Raw genomic sequence first — 20,443 nt, forward strand, 5'->3', positions numbered from 1 at the left:
AAACATCAGATGTATCTTATTGAGGAAGTGTGGAAGGAGCATGGACTGGAGGTTGAGCAGGTTGGCAGTTTTATTTTACTCCAGTGACTGGGATGACTAAAACATTTAGAATTGGCGATGATCAGAGTGTATAGAGAGGAAAATGTTGGATTTAAACAGCAGAACCTATTTTGTGAGAAGTTCAGTTGATAGGGGATCATGAAGAATTAGCGTGGGCTAACATAATGTGCACCTGTTTACAGTTCAAATTAAGTGAATCTGAAAGTTAGGAACCTCAGTTGAGCCCGTAAAGAAAAGAATGATAGGATGATGTTAGTGATGGACCAGAGATAGGTGGATATGTTCAATAGAGTTTGGAGAGAAAGCAGATAGCAAGAAGTAGGGACACCACTAGAGAAATAGATCCATACTAACTGCTGCTTTTGTTTTATTGTTCCAATGCATTGTTTGGACTTCAATCACTTGGCATTTGTATTGCAACTAATTAGTAACACGCTTAAATAGTGGCTCAGTTAGATATGTTACTCTTAACGTGATATGTATTTTGGGTGGAGTCTGAAGCTTAAGTGTCCAATGTAGCCTCAGAACATCTGAAAGAAACAGGTTAGTATTAGATTCCTTACCTTAGAATATCCCCAGGCGTCAGACTGGATCCGGAAACTTTTGCGTAGCAGTACCCTTGCGCTTCGGTAGGCGTTGTCTGCGGCTCCGCATCCGTCGTCGGCGTCGTTGGTGCCGGGATGACGCCGCTGGAGTACTTAGACGCTGCCCTCGCGTGCTGACGTCAGTTCTTCTTTTTTCCACCCCAGCAAGCACCGATCTGGAAAAAGTAGTACCCATAGTCAATTTTTGACTAGCTTTTTCGATCCTTTTTGATCACTGTCTGGGCCCCGACCACGACGACAAGTCCTGCTCTGACTGCCGGGCCCTGATGTCCAAAGCTAGACGGGAGCGGTCCCGCAAGCGACTCGAGCTCCGGCAGTCAGCCCCGCGCCGCTCGAGGTCCCGGTCCGGAAGGAGGTCGAGGGACCGGTCACGGGGCCGGAGTCACCACAGTTCCGGGAGTCGTCATCAGTATTCGGGCTCGAAGTCCTCTGGTAAGAGGCACAAGAAGTCGAAGAGGCGACATCGCTCTTCTGACTCCCTCCGACGCTCGCGTGATGCGGCCGGGCAATCGGGCGACACCGCCCACACGGCTCCGCAGGAGCCGCAGGCGTCGCAGCCTGCTCCATACCCGCCGGTCCCTGGGCAGAATGCGACGCCGGAGGAGATCGAGGCCTTCCTCATGGCCATGAGGTCGCTCACTCCTCCGTCTGGTTCCGCGGCGCCTTCGGGCCAAGCGGGCAGGGTGCTTCAGACCCGGCGCCGTCGGGTGCTTCGGTCCCGGCTCTGTCGGCGACTTCGGTCCCGACGCCGCAGGCTCCCGTTGGATCCGGTTCCGGATCCGGGTCGTCGCCGGTTGACCTTACGGCCTTGCCGACGCCGGCCCCCAGGGTGTCACCTCCGACGACGTCGACCCTGGTCCTACCCTCGATTCGGGTCCGGCGGCAGAGCGGTGCCGTATTCGACGCTGCTAGATTTTTACTTCTACGACCCGGCCCCATCCTTTGACCCTGGATATCAGGAGATGGGTGGCGAGGAGGATTGGGAGGGGTCCGAGGACCCTCTGGCACGTGTGTGCCAATCTTCTCAGGAATGGGCAGGTGAGCTAGGGGAGGCCAGTGGTCTGGACACCTCCCCAGACACTGGTTTGGTCTCTCCTCTTACTGTGGCTACGGAGGAGGGGGCTGCCTATAGTGCGGTGCTGACGTGGGCTGCCAAAGCCTTGGGCCTTGTGCTCCCCGTCGCGGCCTTGAGGACTAACCTCCTCACTGATGTCCTTAAACCGCAGGCAAGCTCGGCTGAGCCTCTGCTGCCATTTAATGAGGCCTTGTCAGACGTTCTTCTGGGCACTTGGTCCAAGCCCGCTACAGGTCCGCCTATAGATAGGAACGTGGCCAGGCGCCACCGCACGGCTCCGGGCGACCCTTGCTTCCTGTCCACCCACCCACCCCGAAAGCCTGGTCATCCAGGCCTCTAACTCCCAGACCGCATTCCCGATGCCTCCCCCCGATCGGGAATCCAAGAGGTACGAACCGTATTGTAAAAAGATGTTCTCCTCAATTAGTTTGGGGTTGTGGTCAATCAACACCGCGTGTCTCTTGCGCCGTTACACCCACTATCTGTGGGACACGGTCGCGAACGTGCTGCCACAATGTCCGGAGGGGGTCCGGACTAAACTCACCCAAGCCCTTGTGGAGGGTCGAGATGCGGCACAGTATTCCATCCGGTGTGGGCTGGATACCACGGACTCGCTGGGCAGAGCGATGACACGCCTGGCTGAGGTCTGCCAACTTTTCGACTGATGTCCAGAACACCCTTATGGACATGCCGTTTGATGGCCATCGCCTCTTTGGCGACAAGGCAGACAGTGTGCTTGAGCGCTTTAAGGACTCCAGGGCTACGGCCAAGTCCTAGGGCCTCTCGGCCCCACGCCAGCAAACTGTTGCCTTTCGCGGCCAAGGAAGGGGCGCCCCCACACGCCTGCCAGCCACGTCCCGTAGAATAACATCCAACGCAGTGGCGGACGTGGTAACCGCCTTGGCGGCTGTGGGGGACAACAGCGAGGTCAGTCCACACCTACCCCTGCAGCATCCGCCTCAAAACCATCCTAGTCCGAGCTTTCAGGCCCATGTGACGCCAGTGTGGGGCAGGGTGTGCCATCACCTCCACTGGCGCACTGTCACATCTGACAGGTGGATGCTACAAATCGTCCAAAGGGGCTACTCCCTCCCCTTTGAGGCGACCCCTCCAGCCAGGCCACCGCAGTACCACCGCGTGTCTATGGATCACTTGAGTCTTCTGCAAGAGGAAGTTACGGCCCTCCTGGCCAAGGGGGCCATCGAGCGCGTTCCTGGGCCAGAAGTAGGGTGTGGTTGTTACTTCCACTACTTTCTGGTTCCCAAGAAGGGCAAAGGGGGCCTAAGCCCTATCTTGGACCTGCGGAATGTCAACGGCTTCCTCCGGAAGGAGAAGTTCAAGATGCTGACACTGGCTCAGGTCTTAGCTACCCTGGACCCGGGAGACTGGATGGTAGCGTTGGACTTGCAGGACGCTTATTTTCATATTCCCGTCCTGCCGGCCCACCGGCGTTACCTGCGGTTCACGATAGGCCACGAGCACTTTCAGTTTACTGTGCTCCCCTTCGGCCTTACCAGCACCCCACGGATGTTCACGAAAGTGATGGCGGTGGTCGCAGCTAATCTGCGCAGGTTAGGGGTTTCAGTCTTCCCCTACCTCGACGACTGGTTGTTGAAGGCGGGCTCGCCCCAGGCAGTTGTCAGCCACCTCCAGACTACGGCCGACCTCCTGCACCTGCTGTGGTTCTCCATCAAGGTGCCGAAGTCACACCTGTGACCCTCCCAGAAGCTCCTCCTCATCGGAGCGGTTCTAGACTCGGCGCAGTTTCGGGTTTATCCTCCCGAACAGCGGGTTCGGGATATTCAGGCTTTGATTCCGATCTTTCAGCCGTTATCCCGAGTCTCGGTCAGGTTGACGCTGAGGCTTCTGGGGCTGATGGCCTCCTGCATCCTTCTGGTGCATCACGCCCGGTGGCGGATCTGGGCTCTGCATGGGGACCTGAAGTTTCAGTGGGCCCAGCATCAGGGCAACTTGTCCATGTCTTGATCTCGAAGGGCACTGCAAGACAGTTGCAGTGGTGGCTCACGTACCGCGATTGGGTCAGCGGCAGATCCCTCTCCCTACCCCAACCGGAGCACGTAGTTGTGACGGACGCATCCCTCCAGGGCTGGGGGGGCCACATGGGAGAGGCGGAGATCAGAGGCCTCTGGTCTCCGGCGGAGTCCCGGCTCCACATCAACCTTCTGGAGCTGCGGGCGATTCGGCTTGCACTGAAGGCATTTCTCCCCTCTGTCTGGGGGAGTGTAGTGCATGTGTTCATGGATATCACCACCGCCATGTGGTACTGCAACAGGGTGGGGTTGTGGACCCTATGCCAGGAGGCTCTGCACCTCTGGCAGTGGCTGGAACATCAGGGCGTGACCCTGGTGGTTCAACACCTGGCAGGTTCCGTGAACACCAGGTTGGATGAACTCGGCCATCGGTGCATGATGGATCACGAGTGGCGTATGAACTCGGACGTGGCGCAAGGCCTCCTTCAGCAGTGGGTAGAGCCTTGGTTAGATCTATTCGCCACAGAAGAGAACGCGCAATGTCATCAGTTCTGGGTGTCGGAATTTCCAAGGCGGCACTCGCTCGGGGACACTTTTCGTCGCGAGTGGAGCTGCGGTCTGTTGTACGCCTTTCCGCCTATATCACTTCTGCCCAGAGTGCTGAAGAAGATCATACGCGACCGGGCCCAGGTTTTCCTTGTGGCTCCGGACTGGGCACGAAGATACTGGTATCCCGAGCTACTCAGCATGTCTGTCGATCCCCGATTCGTCTGCCTCTTCAGGAGGATCTTCTGTCGCAGCAGCAGGGGACGGTCCTCCACCCGTACCTCTCCAGTCTCCACTTACATGCGTGGAGATTTAGCGGCGGCAGTTGAGGCCATTTGACTTGCCTACTGAAGTAATGTCATTCTGGCAGCCAGCCAGGCGTCCCTCCACAAAATCGGTATACACCTGCAGGTGGAACAAATTTGTGGCATGGTGCACAGCAAAGGCTGTGGATCCCCTTTCTGCCCCTCTTTCAGAGGTTCTCCTCTTTCTTCTCTCTCTTGCCCAGCAGGGCTCTGCTCTGGGCACTGTCAAGGGCTACCTCTCTTCTATTTCCGCCTTCTTAAGGCTCCCTGATCAGTCCTCTTTGTTCAAGTCCCCAGTTGTAAATAGGGTTTTGAAGGGCATCACTCATGCTTCCTCCTGTTCCTTTCGTGATGCCTCCGTGGGATTTGAACCTTGTTCTGACCTATCTGATGTGCGCTCCTTTCGAGCCACTTCATAACTGTCCTCTTCGTCTCCTTACTCTGAAGACTGCATTCCTGGTTGCCATCACCTCTGCCAGGAGGGTGAGTGAGCTCCACGCTCTTTCCTCTAAACCTCCCTTCCTTTCTGTCCATCCGGACAAAGTTGTGTTGTGGACGGACCCTCTTTCCTGCCCAAAGTAGTCACGGCCTTCCACATCGGGCAGTTCATCACCTTGCCCACCTTCTTTCTTCCTCCGTATCCCTCGAAAGAGGAAGAGAGACTCCACCGTCTGGACCCAAAACATGCGCTCTCATTCTATTTGGATCGTACACGCCAGTTCCGGGTGGATGACCAACTCTTTGTTGATTACGTGGGCGCTAGGAAAGGTCGGGCGGTGCACAAGCGAACCATTTCTCGGTGGGTCGTGTTGTGCATCAAGGTATGCTACTCTTCGGCTAAAAAGGAGCCTCCTGTTGGGCTGAGGGCCCATTCCACTCGGGCCACAGCGGCTACTACTGCCCTAGGCCGGGGAGTCCCCTTTCAGGACATCTGTCATGCAGCTACGTGGGCCTTGCTGCACATGTTTGCAAGACACTACTGCCTGGACAGCCAAGTCCGGAGAGATGGCTTTTTCGGCCGTTCCATTCTCCAGGACTTTCTGGTGTGGTCATTGGTTTGCAGACCCACCACCGGGGTTGGTATTGCTGGGGTATCTATTCTAAGGTAAGGAATCTAATACTAACCTGTTTCTTTCAGAGATGCACAAGTTACTTACATTCGGTAACGATGTATCTGTAAGAAACAGTTTAGTATTAGATTCCTTACCGCCCCACCCATCCTCCCCGTTCTGCGAACCGATATCTAGGGTTAAGGTCAGCCCCTATCAGGGCCCTAGTTTCATGGCACCAGTGTTGGTTTTTATCATGGCTCTGCGTTTCTGGCACGGAAAAGCTATGTATAAGAACTGACGTCAGCGCGCGAGGGCGGCGTCTAAGTACTCTGACGATGTCATCCTGGAGCCAACGACGCCGACGAAACGCGCGGAGCCGCAGACGACGCCTACCGACGCGCAAGGGTACTGCTACGCAAAGGTTTCCGGATCCAGTCTGACACCTGGGGATATTCTAAGGTAAGGAATCTAATACTAACTACTGTTTCCTATAGATTTATCGTTATCGAAGGTAAGTAACTTGTGCGACTGGTGCGTAGGCCCAACCCCCCACCCACTTATCTGTGACTGATCCTCTTGCCAGTCTAGGCCCTTTCGAAACCCAGCTTCCTCTGCCTGAGGCTCCTATCTCCCCCTTGACTTCATCTCCTCATCTCTTCTCTCTTTCCCACTTTTAGCTTCTGCTCATTCTCTCGCTCATGTGTATCCTTTCACCTCAAGCCTCTTTTCACTTTCCACTTCTAAAGCCTCTTCTTCTCTTCTCAGGCCTCTTTTTATAACGTTCACTCTTGCTTTGACTTCCACTTGAGCCTCTAATCATATTTTGTCTTTCTTCTGCTCTTCTTCACGGTTATTTCTGCCCCTTAGAACCTCTTTTCACTCTTTTAAACTTTTGCCTCTCATCCGCTTTTTTGACTCTCTGAGCCTCTTCTTTTCACCAGTTTTTTGTTCCTGTTGTGCCTTTTCAGCTTGTGTGCCTTTTCCTCCAGTCAGGCCTCTGTTGCTCTCTCCGCAGCCCCCCCACATGCATCTCCCACTTCTTTTCCAGGGGATACTCATCAATATTCATAAGCACTGAATAGTCCCTCCCACGTGAGGGGACCCCGGAGCAAAAACAACAATATATACACATATATATGCAAGTCATATATGTGAAAACATATATGTACATAATAAAATATAAATGCAGCCTTCCATACGTTATAGCTGAAAAATGCTGTAAGGACACCCCTGTATATTATTAACAATACATTAAAAACAGGGAAAAACAACAGCAAAGCATGTTTGGAAACTGTTCTAATGCTTAGCACTTAGCACAGTCCCTCAGATTGGACTGAAAGCATTGACAGCTCACAGCCTGCATTGTAGAAAACATAGCATAGAAAAGCTGAAAAGCTAACCCTTAGCAACATAGAAATAAACTGGCACTGTGCCTTTAAGGCAGCCATGACCCCCAGCTTCCCATCATGCCTCAGGGGTGACAATTAGGTCAGTTGTTCTTTCTGGCTCCTTCAGTCAGGACCCTGGTTACACAGCTCTACCTTTTTCAGATTTTTTTGTCAGAAATAATCTCCTGTTTTTTGGAAAATCTCTTCTTACTTCGACATCTAACAACTTGCGAAGTAAGGTACTGTTTGTTTTGACAGATTTTTGCATTTTTTCCACTCTAAAATGGCATCTCTTTTTTTTACCCCTGCCCTTCTTGTGGAAAAAGAAGGCCAGTTCAAACTCTCATGCAGTCTGTATACTTTGTCTTCCAAAGGACCATGTCCCCAAGACTTGCCCTCATTGCCAGTCTTTATTCAAAAGTACCTTGAAAGACAGAGAAAGAATCCGTCTTTATGGACTGGCTGAAAAGAATAGAATATCTTCCAGAGGCAGGTCACTGGTGAGAAAAGGGCCAGATCCTCTTCAAGAAGTAAGATTCCACACTCTTCTTCTTCAGCGTCTGGCTCGGCGCCGAATATACTTCCACCGGTAGGACATACGTCCAAGAGAAGACCATTGATGGCAGGCTCGCCGTCGAAAGAACACCGACATTCAGGTGCGTCACTTCATTTGCCGTCGGCGTCGAAGAATCATGATCCTCCGCTGTCGTCAACCCGGCTAGATCGGCATCGAGGAGCACGAGTCCCCCGCCGTCGTCAACTTGCGGCGGTAAAAAAAAACGCATGCAGTAACTGCAGCTTCGTCAGTCCCACCGGACAAGGAAAGCAGGTCCCAAGATTCTTGGGGACGTAAGGTTTGCGGGTCTGCAGCATCGTCTCTGAAGGTGTCTAGCTCAACAGCCTTATTAGGCCGCTATGACAGAGCCTTATGGGACTCCTTGGACCATTTCAAGGAATAGCTTCCAAAAGAAGACCAAAGAGACTTCGAGGAGGTTATCAAAGAGCGATCCCTCGTAGCCAACCAAGTAATTAGCACAGCAGCGGATGGTCCTACGCTGTCGGCACATTCTTATGCGCATTGGATTTGCGCTAGGAGGTCTGCTTGGTTGAGACTAACGGCTCTTAAACCAGATGCACAACAGAGGATTCTTAATATGCCCTTCTCTGGCTCCTCCCTGTTTGGATTCCACACTGATGAGGAGATGGCGAGGATGAAAGCGGAGTTGGACACTCTCAAGGCTGTGCGATTAGAAAAGAAAAAAGAGTTCAAGCGAAGATACAGACCCAACCAGCTACCACAAGGGCTACCAACAGAGGGTTCAAACCCCTCAATGTTCCCAAGACAAGAACCTAGGCAAGTCGCAGTTCCAAGGCCGAAAGTCAAAACAGAGGTAGAGGAGGTCATCAACAACAACCCTCCAACACGGCCAGATCAGCAGGGAAGCAATGAGCACGAGCTTCCTCTGGCACAGTTGCCCACTCCAGTGGGAGGAAGTGTTTCACATCATCTGAGAGAGTGGTGCAACATAACAAAAGATCGGTGGGTGCTCGGTATACTGCGCAATGGATACGCACTACGTTTTCGTGTTCCTCCAAAGGACATTCCTCCAAAAAGATAACGTCCTCACCAGCTAAATTTGCTTCGTCAAAAAAGGCCAATAGAAGAGGTACCTCCTGCTCAGCGAGGGAAGGGAGTATATACCAGGTACTTTCTTGGCCCAAAAAGAGATCAAGAGCACAAATTCAGACCTATCCTGGACCTTCGATAGCTGAACAAAGTCAACTTGAAGGAGAAGTTTAGCATGTTGGTGCTTCATCAAATATGTCCACATCTACAAAAAGGAGATTGGATGTGTTCGATGGATCTCCAAGATGCATACTTCCACATACCAATCGTTCCACGTCATCGCAAGTACCTACGATTCGTGGTCGCCAGTAAGCATTACCAGTTCAAGGTCTTGCACTACGGACTGAAATCTGCCCCACGAGTCCTTACCAAGTGCATGGCAGTGGTGGCGGCAGCTCTGCACCGAAAGGGTCTGTTTGTTTACCCTTACTTAGACGATTGGCTGTTGAAAGGACCATCCCTTCTAAAAGTAAGGAATGACTTTCAAGTTTGTCTAAATCTGCTCCACTGCTTGGGCCTTCATGTGAACATGGAAAAATCGGTTCACTGGCCTACTCAGACGATCCATTATTTGGTCTCCCTTCTGGATTCAAATATAGAAAGAGCATTTCCTTTGGAGGAAAGGCTTTTTTCAATGCAGCAGAAATGCGATGCTCTTCTCCAGGCAGCTCAGGCAACGGTCCAGCAAGTGGCCTCTCTGCTAGGGTCGATGACTTCTTGCATCTTTCTCATTCCCAACGCCAGGCTGAGGATGAGACCTTTGCAACAGGATCTGGAGGAAAAGTGGGATCAAGCATCAGGTCACTAGGAAGACCGGATTGTTCTCTGTCAAGCAGCAAAGCCGTCCATTCTATGGTGGACTCGACCGAAGAACCTCTTGGTGGGAGTCCCCTTCCATCAATCAGTTTTGGCACAGTCCTTGATCACGGATGCATCTCTACAAGGATGGAGGGCACACATGGATTGCCTGCAGACGCAGGGCCGCTGGTTCAGCAAGGAGCAGTCCTATCATATAAACATGTTAGAGCTGCGAGCAGTCCATCTAGCTCTAAAAGCTTTCCAGCCTTCGATCAAATCCAACTCGATTCTGATTCAAACAGACAACACGACCACCATGTATTATCTCAACAAACAGGGTGGTACACGCTCTCGCCCACTCTCCCTGGAAGCTGAATCGATTTGGCACTGGCTTCTAGCCCGAGGTCTCTCCATCACGGCTGTGCAACTTCAAGGGGAGCAAAACGTGCGAGCTTACGCACCCAGTCAGAACTTCGAAGATCAGCCAGACTGGGTGCTAAACGACAAGGTGGTGGCAGACATTTTCCATCAGTGGGATCGAAATTCAATAGATTTGTTTGCAGACTACCAAAATAAAAAATGCCACGCCTTCGCATCCAGGTTCTACCGTCCAGGTACGAGCGGGAATGAGATTTTGATGGATTGGTCCGGAACAGCTGCGTACGCCTTTCCTCCCCTACCTCTAATCCCGAAGGTGGTGTCCAAGCTCATCCGGTCCAACATGACGATGATCTTGATAGCTCCAGACTGGCCTCGTCAGTGGTGGTACCCGGTCCTATTACAGATATCGGTACTCCCCCACAAGAGGCTGCCTTACAGATCGGACCTTCTGACCAAGATGGGCGGGAAGATTCTCCATCTCAGCCTTCCCTCATTGAACTTGGCAGCATAGTTCCTGAGGTCCTGCAATATGGACACTTGGATCTACCGCAGGAGGAGGCAAAAAGACCGTCCACGAGGGCGTAGTACGCTTTTAAGTGGCAGAGATTCTACTTGTGGTGTGCACGTAATCATTTTAATCTTACAACGGAGCAGGAGGAGGTAATTCCTCCTTACCTCCTTTACTTAGCCGAGGCAGGTAAGAAAGTAGTCATCGATCAGTGTGCACTTGGCAGCCATTACAGCCTACAGAAGGTCACCCAACCAGCCTTCCTTTTTTCATCTGCAGGTGGTCAAGGATTTCCTACATGGTTTGAAGAAGGTGTATCCCCCTGTTCGGCCTCCTTCTCCTCCTTGGAAGTTGAACCATATACTGTGTTTCCCCACAACAGGGTGGAGTTAAGGACTCATCCTTCTTTTTTTCCAAATGTTGTGTCTGAATTTCATGTTAACCAAATGATCTCTCTACCTTCCTTCTTCCCCAATCCGACTACTCCTGCGGAGAGGTCACTCCACTCCTTAGACATGGTCACGGTCAAGGTTTATTTGGAGGGAACGAAGGCCATAAGGAAATCAGACCATTTGTTTTTAAATTATGGTGCCATGAGGACAGGCTTTCCAGCTTCCAAACGGTCCATTTCAAGATGAATAGTGTCCTCTAATTAGATTGGCCTACCAGTTGGCAAACAAACCCCTATTGTAGTCTCCTAAATACATTCCACTAGGGGGAAAGTGGCTACAGAAGCTTTCTTGCATGACGTGCCAATGGCAGAGATTTGCAAGGCAGCAACCTGTAGATCGGTACACACTTTCACAAGGGATTACTGTCTCGAAGCCGACTCCAGGGCCGATACCCAAGTAGGCCAAGCCTCCTTGAGGAATCTGTTCAGATAATAAGATATCTGTGTATTCAAGTTTGGTTATCTGAGCTTGTTTGATAATTCCTTTTTTTCCTTTGCCCGCAGGTGAAAGAGGTGAAGCTCGCTATTCTATTCAAGTGCTTATGTCTATTGATGAGGATCCCCTGGAAGAGAAGGGTTAGTTACTTACCTGTAATCCTAGTTCTCTTCCAGGGGTATCCTCATCAAAGTCATAAGCAACCCTCCTGCCTCCCCGGGCAAAGGAACTTTGTTTAAAGAAATGTCATAACTTTGTGCCGTGGCCTTTGGGTCACCACAAAGAACAACTGACCTAACTGTCACTCCTGAGGCATGATGGGAAGCTGTGGTCATGGCTGCCTTTAAGGCATGGAGCCAGTTTATTTCTATGTTGCTAAGGGTTATCTTTTCAGCTTTTCTATGCTATGTTTTCTACAATGCAGCCTGTGAGCTGTCAATGATTTCAGTCCTATCTGAGGGATTGTGCTAAGTGGTAAGCATTAAAACAATTTTCAAACATGTTTTGCTGTTGTTTTCCCCTGTTTTTAATTAAATGTTTATAATATACAGGGGAGTCCATACAGCATTATTCAGCTCCAACGTATGGAAGGCTACATTTACGCTTTATTATATATATATATATATATATATATATAGGCGGTGCGACTGGAGACACACAAGAGGACTGCAGCTAGTGTGGGGCAAGAACTGGCGTTTGATAAAGACATTACGTCGAAACGCGTCATGCCTTATGTTCTATGGAATAAATACAGCCTCCAACAGTACCCCCCTGAGTCTCTCCGTTCTTTTTGAGTAGAAAGAACCATGCCTTAACTTATCTGCACGCAGGTCCAGGACGTGCATTGGAGAGGCCCGCCTCGATCAAGTGGGAGGAGCAATCCGGACAGCTTCGGCATTTCATTGGTTTTCACGATGGTGATATGCTCCAACCCACCACACCCACCCGTGCACTTTGGCCGCTGGAAGCAGTTTGCGACTACGTGGAGGGGCCCCAGTCACTGCATTGAGGTTTCCCAGGCCAGCCCCAGGAGTGGAACTGTGTGGTGCGAGGCGTTAAGGGGACTGGGGAGGTGAAATTTGCTCCGAGTGTCCTGACAGCTGCAGCCTGAAACAGCGCTCCGAACCACAACCTGGTTTCACGCGGAGCACACCGCAGTTGGGAGCAGCACTTACCTGGAACACCGTGGCAGGGTATTCTGGGACTGGTAGTTCACTACATGGGCTATTGGTGTTTTGGTGCATATGGCCCGACTAACCAGGACTTCCATTGAAGGCGGTGCGACTGGAGACACACAAGAGGACTGCAGCTAGTGTGGGGCAAGAACTGGCGTTTGATAAAGACATTACGTCGAAACGCGTCATGCCTTATGTTCTATGGAATAAATACAGCCTCCAACAGTACCCCCCTGAGTCTCTCCGTTCTTTTTGAGTAGAAAGAACCATGCCTTAATATATATATATATATATATATATATATATTATATATATATATATATATATATATATATATATATATATATATATATATATATATATATATATATATATATATATATATATATATATATATATATATATATATATATATATATATATATATATATATATATATATATATATATATATATCCTATAGCCAGTAGGTGTATATATAGTTAGGATTAATTCCCTATGGGATTTCTGAAAATTCTATGTCTAATAACTTTGGCGTTTGTGGACGGAATCGGCTGAAATTTTCAGGAAAATGGCACATTGTGTTTCTGAGCAGCCCCTGAAAATCTGGTGGGGTTTCGTCAAGGGGGGGCTGAGAAAAAAGGGGGGTCCCAAAACGCGTTTTTTACATTGAGTTTTCCATAGGGCGGTTGGACTCACTTTTAGCTCGAACGGCTGAATGGATTTGCACGAAACTTGCAAAATTGTAGGGACTGTTAGCCCGATGTGCCTTTGCTAGGTCTCAATATATGTGCTTCAGTGGATTTTGAGAAATTAACGTTTAAATCAAGATATATATCTGTAACAGCGCTCCGGGCAGCGATCCGGTCCGCTTACTTTTCGTGTTTCGGAACTTTGCGCGCAGAAAGCTGATTGGCTCTCCGGTGTCTGTCAACATTCTAAACAGTCCGGAGCGGCCGCCATCTTGTCTCTCGGTAGGATCGAGAGAGAAGAAGAGGTGAAAAACTAAGGGGGAATTTAATGAAAGGGGGCAAGGTATCCCCCTCTTGACCCCCTAGGAATGTTGTTGGGGTTATTAAAGGGTCCCGTGGGGAAAAGAAAAAAAAAATGATTTTTCACGGTAGAAGCGCTTCACGGGCCGCGAACTGGGCCGCAAACTGGTAGCGAAACGGGAATTCGCCATTTTGTGCTTCGTTAATTAAATTACTAGGTATAAGGGGGTGCGGGAGACGTATCCTAATCCCCTATGTTTCCTGAGGGTGGCTGAGGAGGCTGATATATGTTGATACATCTCTTCCAGCGGCTGCGCCATCTTGCCTTTTTTCCAATGCTACAATTTTGTCGTGCACGGCAGCCATTTTAGATGCCAGGCTGGTCCCAGGCTATCACCTACCCCTGCGGATGTAGTTTATGGCCCCAGCTGTAGAGAATTCAGACATGCCAACCCTCCCGATTCAGGCGTGTGACTACTGATTTCAGTGCTAGTCTCCCGCCTCCCGATTTCTGCAAGCAAAAACCCGGGGGCATATTACGAACAACTAGCGATAATTTTTGTCTCTAACTTGTTTAGAGACAAAAATTATCGCCGCACATCGGCGATTTTTATCGCAGATAAACCTTGCTATTATCGCAGAAAAGTCAGCGATATTCATGTATTATCGAGCAAATGCTCTTAGCCATGTTATCCACCTCCCATTTGATAACATGGCTAAGAACTGCTCAGGGCAGGTGTTAGATTTTGGAGATATTCGCGCTTAGCGCGAATATCTCCAAAAGTTGGTAATAGAAGATAGCGATGTTAGGGACTGTTTCCAGTCGCTAACATCTTGGCACGCCACTTTGCATGTCATTAGTGATAAGTATCACTGACATGCAAAGCGGGGCCCAAGATGGTCGCTATCTCCTTTTAGCTGTCACTAACTGGTGTTAGCGACAGCTTGGTAATAGGGAGATAATTTTATCTCCGCTTTCATGGCTTTTAAAGCCAAAAAAGCGGAGATAAACCCCCTTGATAATATGCCCCACGATTCCTTGGGGGTTTCAGCTGACAGGGCTTGGTATTGTGTTACATGGTAATTTTTCCAGGAAACGTCAGAGGGTCGATGCAGGGGTTCTAGAAGAGGTGATAAACCATTTAAGCCTCATGAACAAGCGCATGGTCTTTTAAAGATTTGTGAAGTACTCGGGGCGGCGGTGTGTGTGTGCCCTCTTTCAGGAGCGGGCGGGGGGGCACTGCCAGCAACTTGCCAGGTCAGGTAGTGTTCAACACGTGCATCACCCTTTCTCTGCCTGCTATTGCGCTCCATGCTTCGGAAAGGTAAGAAAAAGAACGTGCATGGCCCCATTCACCCGTTTTAAAAAAAATAGATAACACTCCAACAAAGTAAGATTATAAAACTTTATTAACTATTAACTATAACGAACGGAACAAAAACTAAAAACATTTAAACATTTTTCAACACAAAAAGCAACAATGGTTAGAAGCTGTCTTTTGTGCGAATAGTCCCAAGGCAGCACAACGTGCAGAGTTCTGGACGGCACCCAGGTGATGTCGCCTGGGTGCCGCACTGGTTTTGGGATCCTACAATGCAGCACAGAAAAACAGCGTGGGGCGTCCCGGGTGGTGCGGGGGGAGGCCTCGTCAGTAGCGGTCTGTTGTGCGAATAGTCCCAAGGCAGCAGAACGCGTTGAGATGTTGATGGGACTGTGTCCAGTGTCACATGGCTGACACAACATGTACGACAGGCACCCAGGTGATGTCCAGTAAACTGCCGCACTGGTTTTGGTATCCTACAATGCTGCTCCGAAAATTGGCGTGCGGCGGCCCGGGGGTGGGGGAGGCGGCGTGAACGGGCCTCCCCAGGTGGCGGCCATCTAGCTGAGTTGCGCCCGCTCTTGCGGCTACAGCGTCTCGCTCACCATGTTGTTGAGTTGCTTCCACTCTTGCAGTGCAGCGATAGGCGGCTGCCACATGGCTCTTAAAATGGCGGACGGCTCCTCGGTTTTGGGCCTGGTCCACTGAAATGGCCCTGGGACACCTTGGAACTCGGACGCTTGCCTGCTAGGGCTTGGGCTCCATTCTCGAAAAGCGTCCCCTCAGCCGTGAAGATTCTACAAAAGTCTTGGGGGCCCCCGACTCCCGCAGGCTTCTGGTGGGGAGCGGCTGCCATGATTGCTCGCGGAATGACCACGACGGAGCCACGAGATGGTGGTGCTCTCATGCTGACGCCAGCTTCAGTCTGAATGATCCAGAAACAAGGTGGGGCTTTCATCGTTTGGGAAAAAAAAATGTTCTAAACCAATGAAAAGTGTTATTTTTAGGTCATATGACCAAGCCTTCCATCTTTAGGAAACCAAAAGTAAAATGAACCAATGAAAAGTTTTATAAACAAGTCACATGACCTGTTATGCGGCATAGGGCTACAAAAAGCGTAGAAAATCCGTTGGCACGTGAGGCGGCGTCAGTAGCGGACCGATGTGCGAATAGGCCGAAGGCAGCACAACGGGCCGAGATCCGGATGGTACCGAGGTGGTGTCCAGCAAATTGCCGCACTGGTGTGGCCATCCTACAATGCTGCGCCGAAAGACGGCGTGTCCAGCTGAGTTGCGGTCACTGTTGCGGTACAGTGACTCGAACGCGCCGAGATCCGGATGGCACCGAGGTGGTGTCCAGCAAATTGCCGCACTGGTGTGGCCATCCTACAATGCTGCGCCGAAAGACGGCGTGTCCAGCTGAATTGCGGTCACTGTTGCGGTACAGTGACTCGAACGCGCCGAGATCCGGATGGCACCGAGGTGGTGTCCAGCAAATTGCCGCACTGGTGTGGCCATCCTACAATGCTGCGCCGAAAGACGGCGTGTCCAGCTGAGTTGCGGTCACTGTTGCGGTACAGTGAGTCGAACGCGCCGAGATCTGGATGGCCCCGATGTTGTGTCCAGCAAGTTGCCGCACTGGTGTGGCCATCCTACAATGCTGCGCCGAAAGTCGGCGTGGGGTGCCCCGTTGGCTTATGAGGTGATGTCAGTAGTGGACCGATGTGTGAATAGGTCGGAACCAGCACAAGGCGCCAAGATCCGAATGGCAAGTCCTGGATGTTGAGTGCCTCAGTTGAGAGTTCTGAGCAGTGCTTGTAAGACTGTCTGAAGCTTATTTGCACCTGCTGCAGCTTCACTATTGCACTGGTGTGGCCAAAGGTCGCACATGACATGGGCGGCCGGCTCCCGAGGTCCGGCGGAACTTTTTTCCTTTTCCTTTCTGCTTCTTTTCCTACAATCCGTTTCATCTGAAGACACGACCAGGTCCCTAAATGTGTGCAGGGGGACGCTATTGATTGAATGAAAATGGCGGCTTGACACAAAGCTGACTCAAGCGTTACTGTTGATGCTATACAGACAAAAATTGGTTTTCAGTTTGTACATTCTTCAGGTTTTTTTTTTCCATCCAAGTCTGATTGAGAGTTTGTAGAAAAATGGCTTCAGATTTTCCACATACTACTCTTCAACATTCTTCCTAAATGTAACAATGTGAAACTCACTAGGAGAACGGCTGTTTCTGTTTCCTTTCAAAATGCTGCCAACAATATTTTCTGAATGGAAGACACCATCTTGTAGCATAAAGGGCCGAAAGGGGTTCTGGTCTGGCCGATGGTTGGTGGAGACATTTTGACTATATCTTGGACCTGCCCGGCCTCGCCCAAAATGGCGCCGGTATAAATGGGACTCGTAACTCCTTGCCCGCAAATGTATATCTAGAAAATGTTATTGTAAGTGGCCCTGTCCTATTTTAATTACAAAATGTATGTCCACCGATTCCGCAACTGTTAGACACCTTAGTTCTTGCAACCTAATGGCCCGCTCGTTACGTTCCTCTACAGTGTAAATGTCTCCTCATCATATACGATTTCAGTTTGCTCCGTGGCCGGCCCACGTGGTTATAGGCCCGTATTTGTATACTGACATTTTCACAATAAAGGTTTTTAAAACAAAACACGGTAGTAGTATTTACATTGGTAAAGTTTTTACTTTTAGTCACTGTTTTCGAATCAGTAAAAGGCAAGTGAAATAAAGCAGTCCAATTACATGACGGATAAAAGGTATAATATGTAGGAACGCAGTAAAGATAAATGGTCAAGGGCAGTTGTGTTTTTCATGTCTGCAACATAAAGTGATCGATAAGAATCTGATAATCAGGCGTATCGGCGACTAAGACAGCAGGCCGAATCTCTTTTACTCAACGGCTCCGTCATGGAAGGAAGAAACGCCCTTTTTCTCGAAAAAGGAATATATTTTACTTGCAAGACAGTTGTAAATTTTCCGGGAAAGTACATTAGCCTGGAATATTATAACATATGTTTGAAAAAAAAATATTGTTCGAAAACAATAAAAAGCGTAATTTTTAGGTCATATGACCAAGCTTTTCATCATTAAATTAACAAAAGTAAAATGAACCAATGAAAAGTTTTATTAACAAGTCACATGACCTGTTATGCTTACGTTACGCGCTGCGCGCCGCGCCTCGGATCACTTCCGGGTGCGCTAACGCGGCGTGTCATATAACGCATTACGCGACAACGTAGGTCAAGAATATAGTCAAATGTCTCCACCAACCAGCGTTCAGAACACAACCCCTTTCAGCAGTCCAAAAAGTTCTGTTAAATGACAACAGAGGGGACAGGCAACAAGAACCATCAGTCAAAGAGGGGAGGGCAAGTTCTTTTCTTCCGGGTCATGTTGGGGCGCTACCGGAACTGATCGAATTGGTAGTCTACAGTGTTTCTGGATGTTTCAGACTAAAGCTGGCGTCAGCATGAGACCACTACCATCTCGTAGCTCCGTCGTGGCCATTCCACGAGCAATCATGGCAGCCGCTCCCCACCAGAAGCCTGCGGGAGTCGGAGGCCCCCAAGACTTTTGTAGAATCTTCACGGCTGAGGGGACGCTTTTCGAGAATGGGACCCAAGCCCTATCAGGGAAGAGTCCGAGTTCCAAGGTGTCCCAGGGCCATTTTAGTGGACCAGGCCCAAAACCGAAGAGCCGGCCGCCATTTTGAGAGTCCTGTGGCAGCCGCCTATCGCTGCACCGCAAGAGCGGGAGCAACTCAACTACATGATGAGCGAGACGCTGTAGTCGCAAGAGCGGGCGGTAAACAGCTGAATGGCGGAAGAGGCACAGTGTAGCAAAAGCGGGCGGAATGGCAACTAAAACGGTAAAGGGGCGCCCCACTACAGCTTGTCTTCAGGTCAAACGGATTGTGGGACAAGGTCCAGAATTGAAGAGTCATCAAAAGGCAAAAAGTTCCGCCGGACCCCGGGAGCCGGCCACCTATGTCGGGGGCGATCTCAGGCTACACCAGTGCTATAAGACTTGGGGAGGGTGTCGGAGCCAAGCGTCTTCTCCGAGTCCATGGCCATCACACCGCCCCTCAGGGGCCTCCGTCAAGCTGTTTAGGAAGCTAACATATCACATTGTTTTCTAATGCAGTCAGGTCCACAAACGACACTCACTTACTTTGAGAATAGTGAAGCTGCAGTAGGTGGAAATAAGCTTTAGACAGTGTTACAAGCACTGCTCAGAACTCTTAACTATGGCACCCAACATCCAGAACTTATGCTATTTGAGAATGGCAGTGACATCGAAGCATCTCAGGGACCAAAACCATTAACGTACTTTCACGTATGAAAATCTTACTTGGGGAGGGGGCAGGAGCGAAGCGCCCCCTCCCAGTCAGCGCCACCACACCGTATGTTGAAAATTTGAAGCCATCGTTCTACAAAGTCAACCAAACTTGGATTGAAAAATCTAGAAAAATGTACAAACTGAAAACCAGTTTTGGTCTGCATAGCATCAGTAGCAACGCTTGAGTCAGCTTTGTGTCAAGCCGCCATTTTGATTCAACAAAGCACAGGCATTGAAAAAGGCTCAAATTCAGAACTCTAAACTATGGCACCCAACATCCAGGAGCTTGCCATCCGGATCTTGGAGCCTTGTGCTGCTTTCGATCTATTCACACATCGGTCCACTACTGACATCATCTTATAAACCAACGTTATGTAAATAGTTTTTTAATAAAATGTTTTACCCTGTTTCTTTGCTGGTGTGTTGTCTATATTTTTAATATTTGCATAGGGTTTGTCGTTATTTTGTGCGGGATGGGTGATAGAGCCGAGCTGTCTTGCAGCCCTCATGGTGTGGAGCTCAGTTCATCTCACTATTTTCGTATTTCTCATGAAGGGTTGTTCCTAATATTTCTATTTTAGCGAGGTCAAAAAGAGATCCAATTAGTGGCCTACTGATTTTGCTCGATTACTTTTATTTTTTTTACACGATTTTTCACTATCTGCAAAGACTAAACAGAGTATTGCGACTTTGTGCTTGTTTGTAAATAGAGAATGATCCAAAGAGAACCAATTCTAAAACAGTAAATGCTTGGACAACAATCAATCAAATGGAGAGACAAGCAGGCACGACGGATTACAACGGGGGCAAAGGCTTGCGTTAACTACCGTTCACTATCTGCAAAGAGAGAGTACTACTAAGACAAAAGAGGGGAGGGGGGGGGTGCAGCGTTCAAAGCACATCAGCGTGCATAAATACGAAAATGTTTTTATCTATCACGTACTTGACATTTTAAAGCTTTTCATATTTGCTATTAAAAAACCAATGAAATTCACAGAAAAAACCATAGGTTATAGTGGATATATAGTTAGGAATTTGCATTTACAAAACCTTGAAAATTCAATGAAAAAACCATTGGTTTTAGGCCATATATAGTTAGGGATTTGCATTTACAAAACCTTATTTTACTCGCATAAAACCATTGAAATTCCATATATAGTTATAAGCGCTAACTATATATCGCGCACCCGCAATCCACTGCTGATGATGTCACATATTACATCATTCATGACATGGTTAGTGACATCACTGATGACATCACTGATGACATCTCAAATGACATCACTGATGACATCACTGAAAACATCTCATTTGACATGACTGATAACATCACTGATGATATCATTCATGTGATAATACGATGAACCTCTT

The 20,443-nt window shown here is 49.4% G+C and overlaps 1 protein-coding gene across 4 annotated transcripts in view; it reads left to right on the forward strand.

Moving 5' to 3' along the window:
- CABIN1 (calcineurin binding protein 1) overlaps nucleotides 1-20,443 on the forward strand; it is a 1,446,726-nt gene that overhangs the window by 519,828 nt on the left and 906,455 nt on the right. The window lies entirely within an intron of this gene.

Source organism: Lissotriton vulgaris, chromosome 11 (genome assembly GCF_964263255.1).
Source record: "Lissotriton vulgaris chromosome 11, aLisVul1.2, whole genome shotgun sequence".
Lineage (NCBI taxonomy): Eukaryota > Metazoa > Chordata > Amphibia > Caudata > Salamandridae > Lissotriton > Lissotriton vulgaris.